Below are 14,793 nucleotides of genomic sequence, written 5' to 3'. Positions count from 1 at the left end.
TGAGCTTGGTTTCCTGCCCCAAACTGGGCTCTTTGCCCTGAACTGCGTGGGTGGTACTGCCTGCTGGCTCTCCGATGCCCTGTCTTTCCCCAGGCTGGTGGGCTGGGCTGGTTCCTGGGGAGCTGCCCTCCAGTGGTCTTCACCCTCCATGCCCTCCTGGGGCCAGCCCCCAGGATGACAGGGATCAGTGGGGCCATTGCAAGTAGCAGATCTGCGTCTCATTAATCCCTGGCACGTGGCCCGCCCGTGGTTAGTACCTGCTTGTTGACTTGAAAACCTACTGTGGGGCAGCTCCCCCAGAGAGTGGTTCTTCTCTAAGAAGTGTACCCCCATCCTCAAAATCAGTGAAAGACAAAAGCAGGCATTGCTGCCTGCCCTCCCCGCCTAATGCTAAAGCTGTAGAGAATTGATTTACCTACAAAAAAAGAACTTCTAATCCCTACAGAACAGACAAGATGAGAACGAGTCAGTGAGGGTGTCAGGAATCTCAGCCCTGGGCCCCTGCCATGGAGGCAGGAGACTGCCTCCATTCCCCAGCCCAGGAGTTAACGTGGGGGACTTTTGCACCCTGCCTGGCTTTCCGCTGAGCCTCGAGGCAATTGGGACATCCAACACCCAGGTTTGTAGTGACCTTAGATGTTGCTCCCATACAGTCAGATTCTTCACCCACCAAGGACCTGGGAGCCCAGCTAGTGTCCAAGAGCCTAGGAAGCCAGTGCTGGGCCCTGTTGCTGAGTGGACCCAGCTTCGGGGTATGAAGGCTGCCTGTTTATCAAGAAGAACCAGTTTCTCCCCTACTTGTGACCAGTGATCCAAGGAGAAAGCACGTCACTGTTATTTACTCACTGGATGTTTATGAGGGGCTCAGCCTGTGCGGGGCCCAGGAATAAGTCCCCAGGGCCAGGGACTGGGGTGGCTGGGTGAATCCAGGGAGATCTGGATTTGTTTCCTTCATCTAAAGGAACCCTCAAGCTAAGAGAGAGGGAAGGTCTACTTCTTAATCATAGACGCACTGAAGGCAGAATGTGACCCTTCCTATCCCTGTGAAATTCCTTTTTTTTTTTTTTTTTGGCCATGCCACTCGGCTTGCAGAATCTTAGTTCCCTGACCAGGGATCAAACCCAGGCCCTGACAGTGAAAGTGCCAAGTCCTAACCACTGGACTGCCAGGGAATTCCCTGAAATTCCAATTTTGACTGAAAAAGAGCTCATTGTGAGCCCAAGGCATCAAAAGCCTCCTGCTGCAGGATAGAGACCTCTCTGAACTTCAGGTTCCTCTTCTAGGATTGGGGTGAAGATCAAAAGAATTCATGTGAAATACTTTGCACAGTGCCTGTCCCATAGTAAATGCTCAATAAATGGCAGCTATTAATTTAAAAGACTGCCCCTCCCTCCTACCCGCCCCCCACCCAAAATATCCAACTCCTGGGAGAAGGCACTGGACTCGGCCAGCCCCCAAGAGAGGATACTGTGCATTGTGTGTGTTATTGTCTAGAGGAGTGAGATTGACTGGCCCCTCATGCCTACCCCATCCCTCCATCCAGAAGGAAGTTTCCTTTTCTTGTGTGTTTCTGCATTTCTCCCCTTCCTTCAGCGGAGCTCTCTCTCCATATCTTCCCTTTTGCTCACTTGCTCTCCAGAACTTCAGAATGGACATTTGGAGTCCCACCCTCAGATCCCCAGGCCCTGTTACTGGCTTTTCCCTCACTCACTAGGAGCTACCTTAACCCTCTCATACTTGACTCAGTTCTTAGCTTGAAGAGGAAGGAAAAAGATTGAAGGAAAAAAAAAAAAAAACAAGAGAAGCAGAACCAAGCAAGTAAGGGTTGGAGTGGGCCTGGGGGTTCCAAAGCCACCCCACAACCCTGAATCGAAGGAGCTCCCCCAGATATGAGGGTTTCAGAGAAGGGCAGTGATGAATGTTGCCTGCCTTAGGTCAGGTTCTGGGAAGCAGAGCCTGAGACGAGGGTTCTTAGGCAAGATGACTTCCGAGGACTGCCCTCAGGTAAACATCCCAGGTCAGTGAGGGGAGCAGCACAGGACAGGGGAGGACAAGGGGCCGAGGAACGGGGTCAGCTAAGTCTGGCCTCAGCCTGATCCTGTGAGGAGCTCTGGAGGGTGGACAGCACCACAGAGTTGTCCCATCTTAGGGAAGTATATCAGCCACTATTATCATGAGCTGCCCCCTCTCTCAGCAGTGTGAAATGTGGACAGGTGCTCTTGAGGGCTGAGGGCGTGTCCCTACAGAAGGGGAGCTGTGAGCCCTTAGCAGCCAACACCCACAGAGCGCAGGGTGGGAGCATCAGCTGGTAAGGGGCCCCGGACAGGATGCCTACAGGTAGACTGTATTACCTGACACCAGCTGGAGACCCTGTTCCCACCTCCCTGCCTCTGGAGAGGGCGTCTGCAGTCACCTGCTGATTCCCCAGGGCTGAGCCCTGGCGGCAGTGACTCAGCAGAACCTCCGTGCTCAAAGACGCTGAGGTAATCCAGCAGCGGGTGCTCCGGCAGGCAGCCGGGAGGGCAGCAGCCAGGTTCAGGAACAGCTCCGCCAGCACTTTGCCTTGCCTGGAATTTCAGAACAAGGGGAATCCAAGGGCAGGAAGCAGGGCGCCCCTGTGGTCTCCAGAGGTGCCTTAATTTTAGCTTTAGAAGTGACTGGGACGTGATGTGCTTCTCTGCTGCCCAGGCAGGGTCTCTGGGGGTGTCTTTGGAGCATTAGGCCAGCTGCTGTGCTCTGGCTGCAGGCTCCTGTCTGGAGGCTCATAGACCTTTGGTGGTTTAGTCACTAAGTTGTGTCCGACTCTTGTGACCCGTGACCCCATGGATCATACCCTGCCAGGCTCCTCTGTCCATGGGATTGTCCAGGCAAGAATACTGGAGTGGGTTGCCATCCCCTCCTCCAGGGGATCTTCCCGACGCAGGGATTGAACCCACATCTCTTATGTCTCCTGCTTTGGCAGGCGGGTTCTTTACCGCTAGCACCACCTGGGAAACCCTGTAAAACTCCTAGGTACTCTATATGCCTCCCCTCCAATTCCACGACCAAACCACAGGCTAGGTGGCATTAGTCCCAATTTATGGACAGGTCACATCACTTTCCGTCATCACATAGCCACTGAGCTGTGTACCCACTGCCCAGCTTCCCCAGTAGTAATATCTTATTTAACAACAGAACATTATCAAACCCAGGAAATTGATGACTCAGTTATCTACAATTACAGACTCCAGAAATTGACTTTTAGTATAATGAGGTAGAGAGGACTAGTAAGCAAGCATGCCAGCTGATCCTTAGGAAGGAGACGGCGGTTTGACAATTGTCCCTGAGAAGTTCCTCTCCCAATCCTGACCCGTTGGCATTCGTACCTCTAACAGAAAGCAGGAGTGAACCTTGTTTTATCTTAATGCTTATTCCTAAAAACTTCTGTGTAAATTTTTCTCTTTGGGACAAATCACATCATCTTTTAGGTATCCTAAATGCTATTTTTGTAAAAGAGACACATAATAAACCCTTTTGCAAAGTAGAGCGTACTTTTTATTAAAGTAATTCTTTTCTGGGTTTATGTATATTTTTATAATTTGGGACTTCTTCTGAGTTTGCTGGAAGCAGGAAACAGACCTGAAACTCAGAGATTGGTCAACAGTGTTGACCTCAGTATGAGCAACACTAGTCCACCAGATTTGAGATTTTAGAGTAAGATATGGGATTTTACCGTATTTTCAAGCCAATTACATTAGCTTACCCCAGACTCCTGGATGCCAGCAGAAAAGACGAGACTCCTGGGTCAGAGACAGGAGGCTTCATGATGGCATTGCAAGCAGCATGAGCAACAGCACATTGGCATCAGCTCCCATTGCCTCCAAGTCCCGTAGGGCATGGCCCCATGGGCCCAGAACAATGCCTGCACGTGCAATGCATTACGTTATAGGAGAGGAACCAGATCTTAAGGAGCCCACATCTTTTATAAGGGGCAGTAAGCAAACCTACTCCTTTGGCTCTGGAAAGAGACTGTCCCAGTCTCCCAAGGCTCTGTGCAAACCTGCTGATTACTCCAGAGCAAGACACTGCCTCTGTCTTTTAAAACTGTTTGCTCTACAAGCACCTTTGAAAAGATAATCCAGAACAAAAGGCAGGCAGTGCTTTGTTGACAAGACACGGAAATGCAAGAGAACCAAAGAAAATTGTCTCACAAGTACATCTCTCTGAGGTCTCCTGCTTTGGGGAGGAGTGGACAGAAGTGAAGTTCTTTAGGATACTGGGCCAAGCACGATGGGGTCAGCAGCCTCTCAGGGCAGCCTACTGTTTACATGGAACTCTCTGCCTTGTTTTAAAAGACTATTGTGGAAAATCCATCTCCTGTTGCCCATTCTGGGATTGGAATAGATTTCCTGTATATCTTGAGTTTGCCAGCCCAAGGAGGCTCTCGGGGAGGAAATGGTCATTACAGAGTGAAATAGAATGTGTAGCTGCTGATGTAAAAAGCAAACCATTGCGACCAGGGACCAAGGGGCTTCAGAAGCCAGGCAGCAGAGCAGAAAGAGGTCAACTCGCTTGGCAAAGTCTGTGCAAGGTCTCCTCCCACTTGCAAGCCATCTGTGTCTCTGTACGGCTGGTGCTGGGCTCTGGACTTCCAGAAAGCCCCTTCACCTTCATATCAGAGTCAGTCCCACCCACCAGTATACATACTCCCAGGTTGGCGAGGCGTGGAGAAGCTAGATAGCTTAGGAAGAAAAGTGAGCCTATCACCTTAATCAGAGAGGTGCTGCCAGGCTGCCCACAGCCTCATGACCTCACGAACTTAGAGGAGTGTATTTTTAGAAAGCAAGCATGCTTCGTCCTTTGGTACCCGCTCGCCAGTTTACATGTTGGCCCCTTAGTGAAGAGGCAGTCTGGGGCCCCAATGCAGGGTAGGTGCTGGGGGAATTGCAAGCACGGGCTCTGAGTCCTTCCTCTCCCTGCCCCCCGAGAGCCCTGTGCAGGAGATCCGGTGTTTGTTCCAGCTCAGAAGGAAGCAAGGGGGAGGGATGTGTTTAGCTAGAGTTGGTCTGTGGCTTGGGGAAGAGTCAGCTCTCTCCCTGGGCTGTCGGTGGTTCTGCTGATCCCCAGCAGGCCTGAAAAAACCCTCCCCAAAGGGCCTGGAGGGCTGCGGGGGAATCAGCAGCTCAGAGATGCTGGCAGGTGCTGCAGCCCCCAGGGGAGATGGCCTGAGAGGTTTCTGAGCCCCACCAATGACCTGAGATGGCAGGAAAAGGCAAAGGTTCTATGTGATGCAGAAGGGAAAGTAGGGTCTGCTGGTAATGCCAGGGTTTCCAAAAGATCAACAAGATTATAGGCCTGAACAGCACCGTGTGCTGTTTTAAAAGCAACTTTCCTCTATTTCCTCTGGAAGTGCTGGGTCTTCTCTTGCTGTAATTACTGCCCCCACCCCTCAAAATCATCCTGTCACTCTGTAATCTGGGGCGGGTGGTTCCCGGGCCTGTTCTCGGCATCTGATTCTGAACGCTACGTGGAAGAGTGTTCCGAGTTTGTTTCTGCCACAGGTATTAGTTGAGCACCTACTACGTGCCAGGCTCAGCTGTAGGCACTGGTGACGTAGCCAAGAGCAAGGTAGACTGGGCCGCTGTTCTCAGGAAGCTTTCCTTCCAGCGGGGGAGTCTGGAAGCAAACCAGCGAGCAGTTTCCAATAGTGATAAGAGCCAGAAAGAAAAGCAGCCAGGTCATGCCACTGGGGCTCCATATGTGTACGCATGCTCGGTCACTTTGGTCACGTCCTACTCTTTGTGACTCTATAAACTCCAGGATCCTCTAACAATAGGATTCTCCAGACAAGAATACTGAAGTGCGTTGCCACGCTCTCCTCCAGGGGATCTTCCCGACCCAGGGATCAAACCCTTGCCTCCTGTGTCTCCTGCATTGCATGGATTCTCTACCGCTGAGCCACAGGGGAAGCCCTGCACCTGAGCTTACGTGATCCCAAAAGGCTGCTTTACAGAGGTGACACCTGAACTGAGCCAGACGTGGGCAGATCAGGGCCCCAGGTGTCAGGCTGAGGGGCCAGCAGGCTAAGTGTGACTGAGTGTGGATGTTTAAGAACAGCAGGAAGTGTGTAAAGCAGGTGGAAAATGTCGGGGTGGAATGGCCACAGTGAACCAGGCAGACAGGAGTTGTGGAACCAAGGATTCCACAGCGTGTCTCCGTGGCAGAGCTGCCCAGGAATGAGAGGGCTCCACACGTGTGTGTCAGCATGGAAGGTCTGCCACGTGGCCCAGTCACAGGCCTCCCAGATCGGTTTCCTCATCTGTCAAATGGGTTAATCACGGTTTGGGACAGTGGTGCAAGCATGTGGTACCTAGAACTCACAGTGTGAACTGCCGAGGGAGAGACTCCAGGGCTCCCAGCCTGCCTCTCCTTCGGGCAGCTTGGCTGCAGGACACGCGGGTTTCCTGTGCGCCACCCTCTGCCCACCCTCCCTCTCTGTGCTGAGTCAGCGCCACAGAGCAGCCCCAGCTGCGCTTCCTGCTGCTCCCGCCCTCCCTGCGGTCACTTGCAAAGCTGCAGAGAGCTCCTTTCTGAAGAGCTGAAGATCCAGACGGTTGATCTGGGCAGAAAGGTGGGAAGAGACTGAGCATCTCTGGAACTGATGCCGTGATAACAGAGCAGGGTCTCGAGCTTCGCGCCAGCCAGGTCTCCCTGGAGGTAATGAGCTTTGGGGAAGGCAGTCACTCAAGGGCCCCTTTTACTTTTAAATGTCAGTGTGGCTCAGGCCCCCTCGTCTTTCCCCCATGCCATTCCGTCATTTCCAGACCAAGGCAGGAGTCAGGTCACTTTGTTACCATGTGCCATGTATCTTCTTTTCCAGAGATAATTCTAGGAGAGAATCAGCCTCTTGAACATCCACCCCAAACCCTCAGCCCCCAGTGGAGTGTGTCCTGGGGTATCTTCCACAAGAAGCCTCTGATCTAAGCAGAAATGCATTCTTTACATGGTCTCAGTCAGCTTGCCTAATGCAATGTGCAGGGAAATGTGCCCTGGGCAGGAGCCAGAGTCCTGGATTCTAGTGTAACTCTTGCTCATCACTGTGGCACATTGCACATGGAAAACTAGAAGTTTGGTAGAGCAACCGGGGTCATCTTGCATGTTGGCAAAGTCACCAGAGAGATGTGACTTCCAGTCTCCGTGACATTCCTGATGTCCCCACCTCCTCCTCTCTAGAAATAAATGGTGTGCTTACCCCATGCCCAAACACCCTTTTTCGAGGGTCACATCCTTTCACTCCTGCTTAGAGGGCATTCAGGTGTGCCCTGGGAGTGGCACTATCAGGAAATACACACTATCAGGAAATGCCAGGTCAGTTACCTGAGCTCAGGTGTGATACAGGTGAGAGAGCAAGAGGGCAGCTGAAGTCGGAGAAGAAAGCAGGTGCTGGGCCCCTGGGTGGGTGCGGGAGGGGCACCATGAGAAGCCTGGTCACTGAGCTTTCAGCGTGGCTGCCACACCCAGCCAGGCTGTGCCACGGTGCTGGGCCAGACTGAGGGGTGAGGATTTGTCCTCAGTGTGGTGAGAGATCTCTGAAGTTCTTAGGCTGAGGACCCATAATCTGATTTTTGTTTTGAAAGGATTCTCAGCTGAGCATCTGGGATAGACTAGAAGGGAAAAGGAGCGAGCGTGGGGTGGGGAGACCCATGGAGGCTGGATGGGGCCAGCAAGAGAGGAGGCTGGCTTGGCCCGGGCTGGGCAATGGCGTGGAGGGAAGAAGGCCTGAGGTGTATTTCAGAGGAACAGCCAGGAGGCCTCGCTGATGGACTAGAGCTGAGGGTAAGGGAGGGATTGAGAACGGCTGATGACATGCAGGTTGTATTGGGGGCAGCCCAGCCCGAGATGCAGACCCAGTTTTCCCAGGACCTTTCCCCCACCGTGGGCCTTGGACTTCACCCTGGGGTGAAAGGAAGCTTCCCCCACTCTCTGAGCTAGCTGAAGCCTCTGGCACGTATGAAAGATGCTTTGTGCTGGGGAGTCCCACCACCAGCCTCTCTCCCCAGGAGCCTCCAGGCATTAGGCGCTCTGGCTTCTGGGCCCAGGGGTTAGGAGGGGTGGCGGGGTAGTGATGGTGCAGGAAGAACACTGAGGCCCATTGAGAGGGAGCTCAGGGCCCCCCTTCTTAGGAGGTAAGGGTGCTGGTGGCAGATCTCCATGGTGTCCCTGGGCTGACCCCTCCACTGCTTGCTCAAGGTCACCCCAACTGGACCCAGCCCAAGGACAGAGCCCTGAGCCAGAGCTCTTCCCTGGTGAGAACTGAGCTAGCTCTTGGAGACGCCCCAGGCCCATAGGAACTGATGCCCCATTCATCCAGGGGCCGCCTGCTCCGAGCTGTGGGCCCTGAGAGCACCCCTCCCCCTTCACCTCCAAGCTGCAAGGACTGGTGTCCACCGTGGGGGCCCCAGGATGCCAGACAGCCCAGCCTCCAGACCACAGTGGGCCTGAGGGACTGGCATGGCCTGAAGGTGGAGTCTGTTCACTTGAATGCACCTTCAGAAAGCTTAGGAGGAAGCGAGGGCACTGCAAGGGGTGGGCACGGGGCTGGCAGCACTAGTCTCTGTCTACACTTCAGGGGAAGGGAGGGAGGGAGAAGGGCCACGCTTCTATTTCTCCCCAGGCTGGAGCCCAGGGGCTGGATTTCCCCTTAATGAGGACGAAGGGGCAGATCTCAGGGAGAATTTCCAAAGCTGCATTGCTAAAGGATATACTGTGTGACTCCTCAGCTCTGCCAGCCCCAGAGCGTCGTGGTTCCAAACACCAGCTTTGGGCTCAAACGCCTCTGGGTTTACACCTGGGTGCTTGTTGTCCAAAACTGTGCTTTTTCCATGATGGAGCTGGTGCGTGTTGCATGTCAGTCAGCACTGGAGGCCTCACTTCAACCTCTCCACAGCCTAGCCTGTGATCCAGGGCTAGCCTTATGCTGCATCTCTGCACCTCCCTGGTGACCTTCATCTGTTAAATTCCCCCAGGGCTGTTGAGAGTATCAGATGAAATGTTATCCATGAAGCACACAGCCAGCACTCAATACTTGATGGTGACTTGGTGAGTCCTAGTTCGGGGGGCTCAACACAAAAGGCTGAGCTGTCTCTCTCAGCTCCTTTCCAAGAGTGAGGTCTTACAGGCGGTCTGTGCATTTCAAGGTTTGCTGTTCAAAATGTAGCTGGCAGATCAGCAGCGAAGCTTCATCGGAGAGCTCGTTAGATATGCAGAGTCTTGGCTCCATGCCAGACCCACGAAGTTACAGTCTGCATTCTAATGAGATGCACAGGGTATTTGTATGTGTAGGAAAGCTGGAGAAGCACTGTTTTAAGGTCCAGTGGAGCCCTTCCTTAGACTGGCTGATTGTCTTCAGCACTTCCTGGGTGTTTGGTTACATTCAGGCCATTCACATAATATAAACCACTGGCCCTGTGTTGGTAAGTCAATTTCTGATCTAAAGTAGAGGTGCATGGGAGACAAGGCATCACACCTGTGAGGGCTGGTTCATCGATCTCAAATCCCTATACATACCTGAATTGCCTGCCTGTTTTCTGGGTCCCTGTTGGTTGGGGGTGTATGTCACGGCACAGCCCTCTTCCCCACCCATCACCAGCCTAACCAGAAGGGTGCTCAAGCCCCAGCCACACTTCGTTGTCAGTAAGTCGGAACACTCTCCCCTCCCTTCAAAGATGGGGTGAACTTTGGGGCCAAGGTGATTGCTAAGGTTTTTGTTTCAAAAGTCTCTCTGGAGATGGGAGATGGGAGAGACTAGCCTAGGAACCGTTCACTGGTGGTTTTGATGATAACATGGTATCTAGAGTCTACATGTACCGTCGTGTTGTACTGTTAGGAGGGGAAAAGGCTTGAGTCTCTTTTAAGGAGTCTCCAGCAAAAAGGTAAAGACAAAAAAATAATAAAATACAATAAACTGAGATTCTAAAGGAGTATCTTTTGCTCTTCTTTATAAAGCATTTATTGCAGACCTAAATTTCAAAACAAGCCAGAAGAGTGACTGGTAATTTGGTGCCTTCTCTGATTGGCAAGTTTTTTTACTCTCAGCTTCTTGTTTCTGATCTGAAAGATGAATTTACAACTTTAATAGTTGGTAATTGATGAAGATGGCTTAAGTAAGATCTCTGTAGTGGGCAGAGCTCTTCTCTCTAAATAGTAAGGCATGTTGCAGAAGGAGTTCACATGTGAGCCCAGTAGCCCAGGGATACTAATTGGCTACAGGAGAAAAGTTGCAGACAGCTTTCTGAGGAACTATGTGTAGGTTTAGAACTTTTAACAGAATTAACAGTTGTAACTGAGAGATTTCTATTTAAGGATTATAGCTACTCTTTATTAAGTACTTATTTTTGTCAGACTGTGCAAAGGGTTTCATGTGCTTATATTCATCTCTTTCAATGACAACAACCACACTTTGCAGATGAAGGCTCATTGGCTAGAAAAGGTATGCCACCCACACCAGAGTGTTTGCATTTCTTTAGATTTTGTTTCAAGTTTCATATTATGGGCTTTTTAAATTATGTCAGTTAGAGGTTGATCAGTGTTGTCCTTTTGATAAAGTGTTCCGACAGTAAAGGTCTTCTCTAGATAACACTTTGTCCCTTTTCATTTAACCTACCCAACTTCAACAAGCCACCTAGTGTTCGATGCTGGAATTGCATGCATAGTACCCAGAAGGAATGACTTCTGCCAGCTGGCTTTGTAAACATCAATGTATAAAGGAACCATGTAGTGACAATCGTCACAGATAACTATTTTCCAAACCATGGTTCAACAGGGGACTAAAAATAAGAAAGAAATCCCACTTTATCTTTATTTTTCTATGTAACCCTGAAACCAGGAAGTTTTCATTTGGAGCACCAAATAGAACCTTAGGAAATGTCACTTGGTTTGACTTGTTCATTCATAAAACTGGGTTAGAGAGAAATTCTGAGCCTGCTTTGCTGTCCACAGTTTCTTGTGCTGTGCCTGACGGCTCTTCCAACATTGAGATGGTTTCCTGTGTATGGTAATGGATGTCCCTTTATTCAGAAAGGAATCAGACCTGGCTTTAGTCCCAGCGGTGTGTGACTTAGGGCAAGTCGGAAAATACCTCTGAACTTCAGTTCCTTCTTCCTTGGTCATGGGGATTTTGAAAACTGAAGTTTTTGAAGAGCAGAAACCACGTCTTATTCATTCAGATCCCACCCCCCCCCGCCACGAGGACAGGTCGTAGCCCCTCTGTAAGCCCGAATTTCTCCACCTGTGAAATTACTGGACTTGATACTGTCTAGGTTTTCTCACACACAGTCTCAACATTTTGTCATCTAATAGCCATTAAGACCAAAAGAACAAGTGCCTAACGGTGAAATATCATGCAAAGGGAAAAAACATTTTAGAGGAATAGAGGTCTTCTAGGCCCACCTCAAATCCTACTGTGTTGGCAGAATGCGGCTGTCTCTGTATAAGGCCAGCTTTGTGTCCTCCCCCCAACCCCCATTTCCTCTAGAAAGCGTAGAAAGCCCCCTTGTCTTGAATGCTTCCCCATGAAGAGCTCCTGCTGAAAGGCTGCACACACAGCCAAGGCTTTGACCTTCACCTTTGCCCTGACACAACTGGTAAAAGAGTTCTTATCCTCTCCTTTCTGGGGGTGGGGGAGCGGAATCTAGCTAGGGTGAGCAGAATTCAATGAAACTATAAATAGAAACATGGCCTATAAATAATGCTGCCCCCAAATATCTGGAGGCACAAACGCTGCCCAGCAGTAGACAGTCACAAATCACGGTGGCCTGGAAGTGAGCAAGCCCTGTTCGTCTGCTTGATGTCTCTTGGGATACTTCAGACTTGTTGCTGGGGCCTCGTTTCTCTTTCTGGGCTCTAGAAATGCCCTCGTTGTTTGCTGCCCTGGTACCCGTCTTCTGCTAAATCTTTTTTTGTGACCAGGCGCATTCACTGAAGCAAAGTAACAGTGCCTGGAGTCAGATCTGGCTTTAGCTCCAGGACTATGTGACTTGGGGAAAGTCAGAAGATACCTCTGAGCTTCAGTTTCTTCAGATCTTCCCTGGGTTGGAAAGATCCCCAGAAGGGAGCGGCTGCCCACTCCAGTATTCTGGCCTGGAGAATTCCATGGACTGTGTAGAATTCTGTAGAATGTATAGAACTGCATAGAATGTCACAAAGAATCGGACTCCATTGAGTGGCTTTCAATTTTGCTTTGTGAGTGTTTTTAACATAGATAAAAGAAAAAGAAACAAAGCCTACACTTCTCAAAAAAAGCAAAATGGAATGGACAAAGGAGGAAATAAGTAGAAAAAACACCAAACCAGAAATCCAGTGTTAATTCTCAACACAAGCCTGCCTCAACTTACTTATGTGACAAAGATTAAGTGACCAGCTCTTTGAGCCTCTTTAGATCTGTAAAGTAAGTTAGATTAGCTCAGTGCGTCTAAGCCTAAAAGGTACATGAGATTCACTTGTGTGTGTGGTGGGTGGGGAGGGGGCGGACGGGGAGGGTGTTTATTTAAAATGCAGACTTTTACCCCTCTCTCTAATTCAGAGGGTCTGGCTAAACCCCAGGAATCTGCATTTATAGTCAATACCCCTAATATCTCTGATTCAGGTAACCCAGGGACTCTCATTCTCTCAAAAGTAGTGCCAGGCCCTGTATCAGTAACCTACTGCTGCATAACAAATATAACTCCCCCAAATTTAGCAGCATAAAACAATAAACATTTATTATCTCACACAGTTTCTAAGGCCAGGGATTCAGAAATGGCTTAGGTGTATGGTTTTGACCTGGGCTCTCTCATGACGTTTTTAGTCAAGATGTCATCTGAAGGCTTGACTGGGGCCGGAGGATCCACTGGCAAGGTGGCTCACTTCAGACTGCAGACTGGTGGCCTGCAGACTGGTGCTGGCTGTTGGCAGGAGGCCTCGGTCCCTTCCCAGGCGCACCTCTGCTTGAGTGTCCTTACGACTCAACGGCTGTCTTTTCACAGTGTGAGTGACCCCAGAGCAAGATCAAGAAGGAAGCCACAGTGCCTTTTCTAACCTAGTCTTGGGAGTCACACCATCATTTCCAAAGTGTCCTATTGGCCCCACAGCTTGGCCCTATTCACTGTGGGAGGGGGCGATACAAGGCGTGAGGACCAGGAGGCCAGAGCCACTGGGGACCACCTTGAAGGCAGACTGCCACACGCTCCTTTGAGTCCTCAGTTCTGTGAGATGGTGTCAATGGTGGCAGCTCTTGTTGTTGGGTTAGGATTGGGGTAAAAATTGGAAGTAAGAAAAACAGCTGAGCTGGGGACTCTGGGGAATGTAAATTTTAAGTGCAGACGCTACAAATTCCACCCTGGAACCAGGCTGCCAGCCCAAGTCCTGCCGAGTCCCAGCCTGGCTGCTAACTTGCTCTGCGAAGTCAAGCAAGACATGGCCCTCTTTGTGCTCAGCCTAGATCTCAGAAAGTGAGGGAGCTGGGCACAGTGACCTCCAGGATCTCCTGGTTTTACCCCCCAGGATCCATTTGGATTGTGGTAGGTGCAGATACTGGTGAGAACACAGGTTTGAGCTTGTGCTATGCGTGCCAGACAAGTGTGTCCCCCTCAGGGTTCAAACTTGAGGGAGAAGGGCTTCGGAAGGGTCTAAGGGGACTGTGTCTTCCCAGGAGTAATCTGTGGTCTGTGGCCATAAGAGTTCAGGAACGTGTGTTTCTGCAATGTATAAAGTCAGTGGCTCTCCTCTGCTGTGTGGTCCATGTGATTGAGCCCCTGTTACCATTGTCTGTTCAAGTACCACATCTCATAACCTCCCAACACACTTATACACAGACACAGACACACACACACACACACACACACACATTCACACATACACTCTTTTTCTCTCACTCTGCCAGCCACATTGAACTCACCCTAGCTGGTTTCTTTTATCTCTGGCCCTTTGCTCACATTCTCCCATCCTCCTGGAACATTCTTTTCCCTACCCTTAACCTGGTGCATTCCTATCGCCTTTCAGGCCTGTCTCCCTCTTGTATGTCCCCATCATAACTGATTGCTCTGCGGCACAGTACCCACCCAGACCCTGTTCTCTGGAGGGGAGGGGCCCCGTGCTGTGCATACTGTTCCCCATCACGTCCCAGCCCGCAGTCAACACACACATCGGGGAAAGCTGAATGATTAGGGAGTGAGTGAATGATACATCCTGACCATGTTTATGGGGTGGAGTAGGGTTGGGATGTACCACCTGGGGAAACATGCACAGAAAAGAAGGAACACAGCTAAAGAATTAAGAGGCCAGGAACTTTCAGACTGCCAAAGAGAGACCATGACACATCCAGTTCCAGCTCTGCCGTTTACTGGCTGTGTGACCTTGGGCAGGTCACTCAACTTTGCTGACCTTCAGTTTACCTACCTGTAAGATGGGACCCAGTTACCTAGATCATAGGTTGATGTGAAGATCAAATAAGAGAATAAATATAAAGTACCCAGCACAGTGCTTTGTACACACCAACTACTCAGTGAATGTGAGCTATTGTTTATATCATCCTCACCTCCATTGCAGGAGGTGATTAGAATCCAGGAAGATATTGGTAGGAGGTTGCTGAAGAGAGTTGATTGTCTGGGCTCAGTTCTACCAACAGAGCCAGAGCTCAAGAAAAGCCGGCTTTGGGAACAGTGTCCACTCCAGAATGCCAGACAAGAACCCCTCTGGCTGGCACAGCCAGGCTTGTGGTTATGGGGCAATTATCCAATGGACCTCCACATCCTGGGGATTTTCCTCTACTTCAGAGCA

At 50.6% G+C, this 14,793-nt stretch overlaps 1 protein-coding gene across 6 annotated transcripts in view; it reads left to right on the top strand.

Annotated features, from left to right (window-relative positions):
* The window catches only part of SH3PXD2A (SH3 and PX domains 2A), a 249,274-nt gene that overhangs the window by 97,538 nt on the left and 136,943 nt on the right, over positions 1–14,793 (top strand). The window lies entirely within an intron of this gene.

This window comes from Bos javanicus, chromosome 26, assembly GCF_032452875.1.
Source record: "Bos javanicus breed banteng chromosome 26, ARS-OSU_banteng_1.0, whole genome shotgun sequence".
Lineage (NCBI taxonomy): Eukaryota > Metazoa > Chordata > Mammalia > Artiodactyla > Bovidae > Bos > Bos javanicus.
The sequence above is the reverse complement of the archived record's forward strand: the minus strand, read 5'-3'. Positions and strand labels throughout refer to the sequence as shown.